This window comes from Coptis chinensis, chromosome 1 (assembly GCF_015680905.1).
Source record: "Coptis chinensis isolate HL-2020 chromosome 1, ASM1568090v1, whole genome shotgun sequence".
NCBI lineage: Eukaryota > Viridiplantae > Streptophyta > Magnoliopsida > Ranunculales > Ranunculaceae > Coptis > Coptis chinensis.
The window spans coordinates 36,257,073-36,269,450 of NC_141456.1; positions in this window are offsets into that span (position 1 = coordinate 36,257,073).

The following is a 12,378-nucleotide window of genomic DNA, read 5'->3' on the forward strand; positions in this document are numbered from 1 at the left end:
CTTTAATATAGTTCCTCCAAGAGCACAGAGATGTGTTTGCTTGGTCATTCGAATAAATACTAGGAATTTACCCCCACGTGGCATGCCACCAGCTCAATGTCCGCAGTGATGCAGTAGTAGTCAAGCAGAAACCGAGAAGGATAGGTGCTGACAGATCCAAAGCAGTAAAAGCTGAAGTTGAACAACTAAAGGCAGCTAATTTTGTCAGGGAAATCAATTTCCCCACCTAGATTTCTAATATTGTCCCAATAAGAAAGAAGAATGGGTCATGGAGAATCTATATTGACTTCACGAATCTGAATCGTGCATGTCTAAAAGACAGCTACCTTCTTCCACGAATCGACAAGTTGGTGGATTCGATGGCTGGACATAAACTGTTATCTTACACAGATGGATCATCTGGATACAACCATATCCCATTGCATGAGGAAGACCACAAGCATGCAAGTTTCACAACTGAGGATGGCCTGTACTGTTATCAGGTCATGTCGTTCATACTAAAAAATGCAGGGGCCATGTACCAGCATTTGGTGAACAAAATGTTTGAAGGATTGATAGGTGACATTGTGGAGATGTATGTAGACGATCTCTTGATCAAGAGTCTGAAACGGGGAGATCATCTCTCCCACTTGCAATGTGCATTTGATGTTCTTCGAGAATATCGCATGAAGCTTAACCCTGCAAATTAAAATGTGTGTTCGTTGTATCATCAGGAAAGTTTTTAGGGTACCTAGTTACTAAGAGAGGAATTGAGGCGAACCCAAATCAGATCTGAGCGCTCATAGAAATGCCCTCACCTAAAAACATGAAAGAGGTTCAAAAAGTTACAGGCAAGTTAGCAACTCTGAATAGGTTCATCTCCAAGAGTTCAAATAAGTGCAAACCCTCTTTCAGTTACTGCAAAAGAACACCTCCTTCGCATGGATGGAAGAATGTCAAAAGGTGTTCAATCAACTCAAAACATACTTGGGGGAGGGACTGCCAATCCTTTCAAAGCATGTTGAGGGAGAAGTTCTGGGTCTTTATCTCTGTTCATCTGACTACGGCATCAGTTCTATACTGATACGTGTGGATGAAAAGAAGGTTGAAAAACTTGTCTATTTCTTGAGTTGAACACTCCTACCAGCAGAAACAAGGTACCCTAAACTCGAAAGAGTCGCTTTAGCACTTGTTTTTGCCACAGAGAAATTACGACCGTACTTCCAGTCCCACACCATCAGAGTGATCACAGAGTACCAATTGTGATCAGTTCTGGAATGACCAACTGGTCGGGAAGGCTAGCTAAATGGTCTGTGCAACTATCAGAATATGATATTATTTACGTCCTCAGAATCTCAGGGAAGGGTCAGGCACTAGTAGAATTCTTTAGAGATTTTCCAATGACCTACACAGGGTATGACTCAACCACCCCAGTTCCGATGATGGCCTCCTGCCTAAATCTCTAAACACCCGTCCAAACCCATGGGAGTCGAGCTCCAGATGGCTGCTGTTTGTGGATGGATCTTCAAATGACAAAGGCACAGGAGTTGGAGCTGTGTTAGTTACTCCGATCCTGACAATATGCGGCTGGAGAAATCCATCCGATTAGGTTGGAACGCCTCTAACAATGAGGCAGAGTATGAAGCGACACTTGCTGGCCTCACAATGGCCCTCAACCTGGGCCTAACACACCTCACAGCTTTTAGTGACTCACAACTAGTTGTGTTCCAAGTTGATGGAGGGTATGAGGCCAGGGACGAACGAATGGTCAAATACCTGAAATTGGTGAGGGGTCTTCAAGGAAAGTTTGAGAACATTCAGTTCTATCATCTGCCTCGATCCTAAAATCGACACGCAGATGCTTTGGCATATGTTGCCTCGATGTTGGGCAACAATGAGTCACGTTCCATCCCTATAAAGTTCCAAGAGAAATCTAGCATTCAGATCCCAGTTACAATAGTTTGTGTTGTTCCAGCCATTACTCTAAGCTGGGTAGATCCATATAAGTCTTACCTCAAAGACAGGACACTCCCTGAGGATAAGAATGTAGCAAGGCGCCTGCTTGCAAAGATACAAAGATTCACTCTCGTTGGAGACGATTTGTACAAGAAGCCCTTTCTGGGACCTCATCTCAGATGTCTCTCCCCACACCTCGCTGAATAGGTTATGCGAGAAGTTCATGAAGGAATTTGTGACAACCATGCTGGGGGCAGAACACTAGCTCTCAAGATCCTCAGGCAAGGGTACTTTTGGCCTTATATGCAAAATGATGCATAGGTTTTTGCCCACAAATGTGAAAAATGTCAAAAATATGCTCCGCTAATGCATGCTCCAGCAACATAATTACACCCATTGGCCAGCCCATGGCCATTTGCACAGTGGGGAACTGACATCGTAGGACCTATACCACCTGCTCCTGGCAATGTCTGATTCTTACTGGTTGCGACGGATTACTTCACCAAGTGGATAGAAGCAGTTCCCCTTGTCTTCATTCGAGAACAGAATGTCAGAAAATTCATATTGTCTGCAGTTTTGGAATACCCAAAGTTATCATCTGAAATAATGGCCAACAGTTTGCTGGAGGATAGGTCGCTGAACTCTGTGAGGAGTTTCACATTACCCATCTGTTCTCAACTCCAAGGTATCCACAAGATAATGGCCAGGCTGAAGCCTCTAACAGGGTTATCTTGGATAACATGAAGTGTAAATTAGATGACGCAAAAGGTTTATGGGTCGAGGAACTACCTAAGGTCCTATTAGCATACCGAACTACACCCAGACGGTCAACTGGTGAGTCTCCATTTTCACTGACCTACGGAACTGAAGCAGTCATACCTCCAGAACTGGTAGCTCCCACTCAGAAGTCAGATGTTGTGCACACTCTGGACAATGAGGAGTTGTTATGTAGATAAATAGACCTCCTAGATGAAAAGCGAGAAGGTGCCGCACTTCGCTTAACTGCTAACCAGCAAATTCTGAAGAGATCATACGACAAGAGAGTCCGGGTTCGGTCTCTCAAATCTAGAGATCTGGTTTTGCGCAAGATCCCAGAGCCCAACGGCAAGCTTGGGCCCAACTGGGAAGGACCATACATTATCGACAAGGTTGATCGAACTGGTTTTATTATCTACGCACTGTTGAAAGGGACATTCTTGACAAACCATGGAACGCGCAGCACTTTCACAAGTACTATCAGTAAATTGTTATTCTATGCTTTTTTACGCATTGTTTACTCCTCTCCAAGTCATCAATAAAGTTCTCCACATTGCCATCTAATTTATGCCTTGCATTAATTCTTTATTTATTATCCACAATGGACTAAGCCTTTAAGGAATTATCTTCTCACTATCTGTTCAAGAATATTGTATGCCAATTTGCTTTAGAACTAGTGATACTAAGTATGGGAAAATTGAACTGTATGCCAGATCATTTCCCATTCCCACGCAGCTAGAACTATACGCCAGTTCTTTCAAACTGCAATTATCCTTGATGGGTTAAGCCTTTAGGGAAACAGACCACACTAATTGTTTAGTAAATTGTATGCCAATTTGACTTGGGGCAAGATATAGTGTTCTTGAGAGCCTGAACTGTATGCCAGTTCCTGGCACTCTCGAAACATCAACATAGGAGTTGCTACAAAGATCTGGGTTGGATCCAGATCCTAGCACGCAAATCATGGGCCTGGAACTGTATCGACATGATAACGCTGAGGAAGACTCCCCCACTGCTGTTTTGGCGATGCCCTATTTATTTTTTAAATAAATAGAACCTATCATTATTAAACGCAGTGTCGTGCTCATGGCACCAAGTTACTTTCACAAAGACATATGACTCTATTGTGATCGAACTTCTAATTACAGTTAACTTGAATGGCTTCCATGATATCCTGATCAGATTCTGGTCATGCCTCATTTTAATCTGTTTAGCTTACTAGGGTCACCTATTGTTGTTCAAAATGAACTTTGGGGGCATCAGGGGTAGAGTATGCATAATTAACATATGTCATATAACATAAAATGCTTCTAATGTATACATAAACTAGAAAAGATACAGAGCTCAGTAAGTAAATAGCATGCATGCATAAAATAGAGGAGTTGCAGAGCTCAGTAAGTAAATTGTATGTAAGCTACATAGCTTAATATTACAGACCCATAGAATAATTGTTTAAAAATAATTGTTTATGTGGATCATCAACTGAAAGGGTTATAAAGCAGGGGTAGAATCAAACTTTGGTTCACCATTAGTGATTGTTGTTGCACCATCATCAAGAACTCTTATTTCACTCTCAAGAACAGACTGTGTGGTTAGATTAGCTAGAACGGTTGAAGGCTGAATAGAACACTCACCTAAAATTGGAACTGGCATAAAAGGAAGTTGAACGGGAGGCATGTCATCATCGGTGTCTTCTTCAGAAGATAAGGAGGCATCAGGCATAAGTTCGGTTTGAATAGCAAAAGGTTGGTTACCGGTGTCCATCATCGGGAAACAAGACAAAAAAAAGGTTGGTTACCGCCCTTGATCATCCAACTTAGAAAGCGTGCAAGTAGCCTCAATTGCCTCCTCAAACTTTACTTGTTTGGCGCATTGAAGGACTCTTGAAACATCCAAGTACAAAGCGAAGAGCAAAGCGAATAGTATTTTTTCTTGATCTCTTCTTCACCTCCCTGACTACCTTGGAATAGAACTTCGGAGGTCTCGGCTTTTTGAAATGAGGTCATCAACTTCTTTTTTATAGCAGCTTTTTCGCCAAAAGTTGGAGATCATATCTCTCTTATTTTTGAATCAAATTTCCTCTCTACGGCCAAGAGTAGCCATGTCATCGATGGCCTCTTCAGATCGGATGAGGCCGCGAAGATAGGCTCTTTCATGGCTAAAAAGTCATTCACTAACTGAAAAAGGATACAGAGTGCGTAAGTGACACAATGAGAGAAACATAATATTGAACAGAGAGGGAAAATTTTACCCTAGCAAGATGAACAGTAGATCGATGAAAAGACAGGTCCAAGCTCCCAGCCATGCTGGCTTCCGCTTTGTCAACAGGAAGTCGCGCAGCTTCCAGAACTCCAAACACGATGTCAACATCATTTACAGAATGCTTGTTGGTAACAGGAAGTTCATCAGTTCGTCCCCAACACCTCATCTCTACGATCATCTCCCTTTCAGGGGAATCTAGAGATCGAGGCGAGAAGGGGATGTCATCACTCCCCATCCTCCTATCACCAAATTGAAGAGGAGGGAGAGCGATAGTTACGGCAGTTGTTTCAGCAATACCCTTCCCCTTACGATTACTAGGGAGGGAAGGGTCAACAGTCAGAGGGACATTGTCACCAGTTTGTTGAAACCGCAAGAGGATCCGAACCGATAGGGAATAAACTACATTCTTACAAGACTTAACAGGTGGGGGAATACTAGCAAGGACCTTGAAAAGTGTTTCTTCATTTACGGTGAGAGGACGAAATTTTATTTTCTTACTAGATGGGGCAACATCAAAAGCAGAAGCAGTATCAAATCTCTTCAATCTAGAACGGTTGGACGCACGCGCCTCCCTTTTAAAATTGTTGGCCGCCAGCAGTTCATGAGGTAGTTCAGGGCCCCTCCCGCCAATGATCACACAATCATCACTGACAGCAGGCTCCTGAACTGAACCAAATGTCGCAGCATCACTAGAGACAGCCACAAAAAATTTCTTTTGGATCAGTAAGAAAGGGAAGGGTTTGTTGGAAGATCACTTTATCAGTGACATGAGCAAGCTAAGTAGATGATGCAACTGCATTGAACTAACTTCAAAGAATAATTAATGGAAAATTGGAAACTGGCTATGAATGCATCAATCTAACATCTAAGAATAATTAATATGAAATTGAAAACTAAATTAAAGCAAACGCATCGAACTAAACTAAAAGCATAATTATTGCCAAATCAGAAACTAGACCCAACTGCTTGGAATTAACCTCAAGAAATAATTAATGGGAAATTAGAAACTGGATGCAAATGTAGTGAACGAACCTTACAAAATAATTAATAGAAAATCAGAAACTGGATGCAACTATATTGAAATATTATTATAGAATAATTAATAGGAAATCAAAAACTAGATGGAAATGCATTGAATTAACCTCGAAGAATAATTAACGAAAAATCAGATAGTGGTTGGAACTACATCGAACTAACCTAAAAATAATAATTAACGTAAAATTGAAAACTATATGCAAATGAATCGAACTAACCTCAAAGAATAATTAACGAAAAATCAGCAACAAGATGCAAATGCATTGAACTAATCTCAAAGGATAATAAACGTGAAATCGGAAACTGGATACAACTGCGTTTAACTAACCTCAAAGAATTATTAATGGGAAATTAGAAACTTGATGCAGTTGCATTGAACTAACCTCAAAAAATAATTAATGGGATATTGGAAACTAGACGCAACTACATGAAACTAACAACAAAGAATAATTAACGGGAGATCAAAAATTGGATGCAAATTGTACTAACCTAAAACAATAATTAACGAAAATCATAAATTAGATAATCTTTGATGGTCGCACTTAGTGAATCACGTATAATTTTTTTTTTTTTATGTCAATTTTTCAAGGAAACTACAGAAGAATAATCAATAGAAGTTGGTCTTACACACCACCTTCAAATCTTGAATAACTAATGGGAAACCACAAACTGGATTCAAATGTATTTAACTAACCTCAAAAAATAATTATCGGGAAATCAAAAAATAGATGCAATTGCATTGAACAAACCTAAAAGAATGATTAACGGGAAATAAAAAACTAGGTGTAACTGCATTGAACTAACTTCAAAAAATAATTAATGGGAAATTAGAAACTTGATGTGAATGCATCAATTTAACCTCAAAGAATAATTAAAGAAAAATCAAAAATTGCATGCAACGCAAATACATCAAACTAACTTCAAAACATAATTAACGGAAAATCAGAAATTATGCGCAATTGCATAGAACTAACCTCAATGAATAATTAATTGGAAATAAGAAACTAGAACTAATCTCAAAGAATATTTAACGGGGAATTAGAAACTAGATGCAAATGAATTGAACTATCCTAAAGAATAATTAAAGGGAAATTAGCAACATGATACAAATGTATTGAACTAACCTCAAAGAATAATTAACGGGAAATTTGAATTTTTTTTTATGATCCAACATAGTGAATCATATACTTGTATGATATTTTTTTAAGCCATGTTTGGAAGGAAATAGCATAAGGATTAATAGAATACCACCTTGAATTACTAATGGGAAATCGAAAACTGGATGCGATTGCATCCAATTAACCTCTAAAAGTAATTAATGAAAAATCGACAACTGGATGCATATGCATTGAACAAACCTCAAAGAGTAATTAACGGGAAATCTTTTTTTTTTTTCGCTAAAGATAATTGTATTGATTAAGAAAATGTTATAAGTTTCAAAAAGGAGTTAAAGTTAATATAGGTATCATGTCTTCATTTCGACAAATAGCTAATTTATAAATCTATAGTATGTAGGTCATATTACTGTCTTCTATCTTGTATAGAAAATTAGGAGTACCGACCCACCATTTGTTTCCCCCTTTGCCAAGTTTTAGAGCAAATGTCTGCTCCAAAGTTTGCCTCTCGCCATGTGCTGGTGATTAGAATCCAATCGACTAGATGCTTAACTTTTTTCCATGCCGCTCGCACTCACCAATACATTTGGTTGTTATTAAATGACTTCATTGCAGCAGTGGAATCCAACTCCACCCATATATGCTTCCATCCTAGTTCCACTACCATGCTAATGCATCCAACTAACATCTAAAAGTAATTAACGGGAAATCAGAAAATGGATGCAACTGCATTGAACTAATCTCAAAGAATAATTAACATGAAATCAAAAACTGAATACAAATACATAGAACTAACCTAAAAATATGATTAACGACAAATTGAAAACTGGATGAAATTGCATTTATCTAACTTTAAAAGATAATTAACGGGAAATCAGAAATTGGATGCAAATGGATTGAACTGACATCAAATAATAACTAACGGGAAATCGTAAACAGGATTTGAATGCATCAATCTAACCTCAAAGAATAATTAACTGGAAATCATAAACTGAATGCAAATGCATGAAAATAACCTAAAAGAATGATTAACGATAAATTGAAAACTGGTTGTAACTACATTTAACTAACTTCAAAAGATAATTAACGGGAAATAGAAAAATTGGATGCAAATGGATTGAACTAACTTCAAAGAAAAAAAACTAACGAGAAATCGGAAACTGGATGTGAATGCATCGATCTAACCTCAAAAAATGATTAACGGAAAATCAGAAACTGGTATCAAATGCATCAAACTAACCTCAAAGTATAATTAACGAGAAATCGGAAATTAGACGCAGCTGCATGGAACTAACCTCAAAGAATAATTAACAGGAAATCAGAAGCTGGGTGTAAATGCATCGTACTAACCTCAAAAAATAATTAACATGAAATCGGAAACTGGATGCAAATACATCGGATTAACCTCAAAGAATAATTAACTGAAAATTAGAAACTTGATGCAAGTGCATCGAACCAACCTCAAAACATAATTAATGGGAAGATGATAAAGTACAAAAGTTTTGCAAAATATTTCGCAAGTCTACATGCAACCAAACTTGAGGATGAGTTTCCTTCAAGCCGGGCAGTATGATGCATGGGCATAGAAGCTTCTAATTATATTATTAGTAGTCTTATATATTGAATTAGTAGAGTTTCTTATTTGTTCTAGATCTAGGTTAATTAGTAAGGTTTCTATTTTGGTTTCTAAATAGAAGTAGAAACATTGGTTATGATATAAAGGCAACTAGGCCTTCATCATTAGATGGTTGTTTGTTATTGAATATTTATTCTAAAGGAATTGTTCTTCATGATTGAAGGTTTATTCTAACCTCAAAGAATATAATTAATGGGGAATCGAAAACTTGATGCAAATGCAATGAACTAACCTTAAAAAATATTTAACGGAAAATCATAAACTAAATACAAATTGATCGAACTATCCCCAAAGAATAATTAACAAGAAATTGGCAACATGATATAAATGCATCGAACTTACCTCATGGAATAATTAACGAGAATTCGGAAACTGAATGCAAATACATCAAACTAACCTCAAAACATAATTGTATCATATATAATGGGAATGTCTTGACGAGTATAGTTTTGCATTTAAAATGGTGTTTATCGTAATGTTTTGCTATTTAATTAGTGTCAATGTAATCTTGGCCTTCTTGGACATTCTCCCAAAACTTCAATCAAACTTATATTATTAATTAAGCAACAAAAAAAATAGTCGAAGAGTTTTATCAAAAGTGAGTTCTTTCTTTTTATTGAAAGTGGTATTTTCACATTGCAAGAAATTTGGATTAGTGGTCAATATAATATTCATATCTCATAGTTATACATAGCTGCTAATACTTTTATAACGGCACCCGTTTATAGGATGGGTTCAAAAGCTAGTGATAACAGATATCGCAATTTATTTATGAAAACGAAATTGGTCATATATCCAATACCAAAACAGATTATGTCCCAAGATTTAATCGAGTTTAAAAGACTCTTATCAAGTAGAGTTTATGACTATTTAATACCACGTACTTTCATTTTTTTTTTTTCTTAAATGGTATCAGTACTTTTTTTCTCGCCTATTAGTATCCCAAACTCTCAATTTAGTACTTCAATCTCTTTTCCGTCTCAATCCGTCCAATTTCACTAATGGCGAGCTCACGTGAATAGTCAATTTGAACAGTAAATCCATTAGCGAAATTAGACGAATTAAGACGCTCACGTGAATAGTCAATTTGAATAGTAAATCCGTTAGCGAAATTGGACGGATTGAGACGGAAAAGAGATTGAGGTACTAAATTGAAACAAATTGAGAGTTCGGAGTACTAATAGGCGAGAAAAAAAGTACATATACCATTAGAAAAAAAAAAAAATGAAAGTACATGGTACTAAATAGTCATAAACTCTATCAAGTATCAAGAGTTCTAATTCCGAATGAATTATGCTAATGATGTAGCCAACACCTAGTTTAGCACCTAATTTATAATTCATATGGTCATTAAAAATGGGACTAGTAATTGTACATAGGAAAATTTAGTGATTTCAGTAAAAGCGACTTTGTGCACAATAACAATGAAGAAACTAATTGTTATACAATAATGTTTGTGACCATAAGCAATTGTTATTTTCACTCAAAAGTTCCTTAGGACTATTAAGCAGAAGAAAATGGGAGTAACAATGGGGAAGAAGTAACTTGTTTCCTTTAATAAAAGCTATCCTATTTTCTTGGATTAGTTTTGGCAAGTAGGAGCTAAAATCTGAGGAGAAAAAACGTGATGGTTAGAGTAGGGACTTCGATACAAATTCAAGATAATATAAGAATTCTAAATCACAAAACACTCCTATTTTAATTGAAATTGAGCTAGGATAGCATAGTTTGGGACAGCAAAACCGGACTCTCTCCTCTCCTCTAGTATTTGAAGTTGCAAATACGGAGCAAGGGGATCTAAATCGTACTGAAGTATAATGCAAAATAAAAATGCAATTCAATCACATTATGAACTCCAATTTTGTGGTTTGACAGTAAAGAATCAGTTTTTGAACATTTCAAAAGTCAACCAACTGCCCACTTGCACAATTAGTGTAAAGTGTAAACATTAACATTGAAGCATACAGATGTAGCTACATCTTGTTATGGATTGATGATAGAAATGACCAACCGCTTCAAATAAAGAGAAAACACTAGTTTTTAAGGGTCCAGATCCAGAACCCCACGAGAACCAGAAACATTGGATCATTTGCCAAAAAAATATAACTTCTTGGAACACATTATCTGCTAGGCCATTTAGGCTAATCAATCTGCAAAGCATATTATATTTTAAAACAATTACTCCCCCAAAATGTAAAACGCTTAAAGGAGATTCCAAACCCCAAAGCAAACCTTGCTGAAACTTTTAAGAATCAGATGCTTGCACATAGGGGGGCTCTTGATTCCATCTTGACCATAGTATTGTACAGAGGGCCAAGGAAAGAGCAAATGTGAAAGTAATATGAAGGATTGTACAGAGGACCAAGAAAAGAGCAAATGTGAAAGTAATATGAAGGGCTTCCTAAAGGTGTAACATTCGACATATCAATTCAGACCGACAGATATCAGACCCTACTACGCAACTATGAAAGGCCAGTGCAGTTTACACTTTGCAACACATTCAGCTCTATGCATTTGATTATCAAAACTAAAAGACCATCGAGAATCACATTCTTACCAATGACACAATAATGACCAGTTAATACTGACTAAAACAATGAATTACACAGTAAACCATTAAGGATTCATACTACAACAGCAAAAAATATGCCCACCCACTCCAAATCCAAATGCTTGAGCAGCACCGTGAGAAAGGTTCTAGTGAGTAATGACTCCCCTAGCTTGAGTAGACACTTGCTAACAAAAGTATATGACTCGGACCATCAACTGGAAACCACTTAACAACAGCAGATGACTCAGGACCATCCAACAAGGACATCAATATGTAAAACACAATTAATAGCAACAAGCCTACATATACTGAGTGAAGAAACATTCTAGAATCGAAATCCAAACATACACACCTAAAACAGATTAATAATCATAAACCGTATTGCACAGATTTGCATAAATGCAATTATGATCACTGTTCTAAAAATCGGTCTAGGCGGCCGCCTAGGCGGTCTCTAGGCGCTAGGCGGTGTCCAACCGACTTGCCTAGGCCCTAGTCGTTTAAAAATGGGTGAACCGACTAGGCGGTCAGGCGGCTAGCGGGTCTAGGCGGTCCAGTCAAGTTTTTTTTTTAAATGATTAAATGTCGAAAAATAAAGGCCCGTATAGGCTTAAGATTTAAATGAGTTTAAAATACTTAAGTCTAATGTAAATTATGTCACTGTAACAAAGAGTATGTTTTTATATGAAGTCAATATTCTTCAATTATTACACATTTTTGTAATAAGTATTTTTGTTTGTGTTTATTTTTTGAATTATGGTAAATGATTTTCTTTATTTCTTGTAGTATATGTGTATATTACTATATATATTAGGAAAAAAACCGCCTAGCGCCTAGCCCGTCTAGGCACTGCCTAGAAGGGGAAATGCCTAGCGTTTTTTAGAACACTGATTATGATACTAAGTTCCTAATCATACCAACGATAGTAATATCAATATTAGGCTAAGCTACTGATTTACAATCTGTAACTATAACTTCACCAGAAATGGACGTCCCATGGCCAATCCCAAGAGGTAAAGCGCTGCTCCACAAGGCAATGGAATATGAGACTGCTCCTTTATATGTGACGTTTACTTAGGAATGTACAA